Source organism: Mastomys coucha, unplaced genomic scaffold, assembly GCF_008632895.1.
Source record: "Mastomys coucha isolate ucsf_1 unplaced genomic scaffold, UCSF_Mcou_1 pScaffold7, whole genome shotgun sequence".
NCBI classification, from domain to species: Eukaryota; Metazoa; Chordata; class Mammalia; order Rodentia; family Muridae; genus Mastomys; species Mastomys coucha.
The window spans coordinates 1,968,766-1,970,787 of NW_022196913.1; positions in this window are offsets into that span (position 1 = coordinate 1,968,766).

Genomic DNA, 2,022 nt, shown 5'->3' on the forward strand with positions numbered 1-2,022 from the left:
GCCAAGTGTTCAGTGGGACAAGAGAGGGTTAGCAGGAACATTAGAAAAACATGTGAAAATAACATATTAAAATATATTACTGTGTGTAATCCATACATGCTAATAAATGTTAAAATGGTAAGACAGAAAAGCTGTCATTTATTTTTCAAGAACATTCCTTGAAAGGAATGTGGCAAGCTTGCACTGTGAGAGGGGAGAAGCATAATGAAAGGTTTAGAAATGAGGGCCAAAGTCAGCCCGAGGAAACAGTCTCCGACCGTCCAAATGGTGAGGGACCAGGAACATTTTTGTACATTCCTGGCGTGCCTCTGACCAGTCTCAGAGTCTTGATGCCAACCGTCTCAAAGATGTCCCCAGTCCCCCCGAACAAGCTCCCTTTCATACCTCCTCTCACGAGAGGCTTGCCTCGCACAAGCCTTCACTCACTCACCTAGTTAACACTTGAGCTGTTCACAGATGCCCTTTCACAAGTTTCCACGGGTGTGTGTGTGCATATGCTGATATGCTGCACTCCAGCTTCCAGCCCTGTACCCCAGCTTTGCCTGGCTGCAGCTCCCATTCTCCCAGCTTCTACCCAACATCTCGGATTCAATCTCCCCTAGCAAATATTTACTGATACCACGTGTCCCCTGCACTGTTTGGGACCCCTGGAAGAAGCAAAAAAAAAAAAAAAAAAAAAAAAAAATGGGATGAGGCCTGTGCTCAGGGAGAAGCTGTTGGGGAAACCCCATGACATCTTGTGTAGAGAAAGAGGCAGGCTGTGAGGAGAAACACAAAGGAAAGACAGTGTGAACAAAGGGGAAAGATGAGAAGAGGGAGTTTTAGGAAAGGAAGGTGGTGTCCACCTGGAATTGAGGAGAGACGCATGGAAAAGAAGGACCTTTGGAAAAACCAGCAAACTGCTAGAGATTTTTATTTAAAGAGAAAGTTACTTACCAAAGTATGTGGAGAAGGGAGTTTGTGGCCACTGTGTGATGTGCCCGAGAGGAGAAGACAGGACAGCCATGTGTCTGGAGAACACCGAGAGACAGTTGCCAAAAAAATGTCATGCCTTGCCAAGTCATTCAAAATGTATTCAGTCTTTAGGGATGTTTTTGGTGGTAAGTTACAAAAGAAAATCTATTCTGCAGGCTTGACCAGTAAAGAAAAGGTATTTTCTCATAGAACTGGAATGACAGAATAAAGAATGCTCAGCTGGATGTAGTGGCACATGCCTTTAATCCCAGCACAAGCACAAGGCAGCCAGAGGCAGTGGTAGAGACAGATATCTGTGAGCTGGAGGCAACCTGGTCTGTAGAGTGAATTTCATGCCAGTCAGGGCTATACAGTGAGACGCTGTAGAAAAAGGGGATGCCCAGTGGTGATGGAAAAGCCAGGTTGCTTTTGCTTTTTACTGGATCTCTAGTCTGTCCTGGTAAATTTTATTTTATATGCATTTTACCATAATTAAAAATAGAGGGGAAAAGAGAACAAGTCCCTTTAAATTTCTGGATCTTTGAAATTAAGATTTATTTACTTAGCATTGTTATGTACATGTGTTGACAAGGACCACGTGTATGCAGTGCCCATTTGAGGCCAGAAGTGGGCATGGACTCCTCTGGAACTGGAGCTACAGGTGGTTATGAGCTGCCATGTAGGTGATGGGAACTGAACCCCGGTCTTCTGTAAGAACAGCGTGCTGAGCTGTCTGTCTGTCCAGGCCCAAATCTTTTAACCTCTGTGAGACTCATTCATCAAGGACATAAAACCCTCTAGGGATATCTGCTGCTGAGAACATCTGTTGAGAGGAACGTAAAGTGCATATCAGAGAGGAAAGGTCGGGGGATGGACTCTTAGCCAGTACTTTCTTTTGTGGTTCCTAAAAAGAGTTTAGAAAAAGACGGTTGTCGTGAGAAATGTGTGAGCAGATTTATTTTACCTGAAAGTGTGGTCGAAGTTTTGGTGACAAGTTCTATGCCACGGACTGGGATTTCTCGCGGGGTCCCTGTTCCGTGGGACAAGGGATTCTGGCCAGGTGGGCAC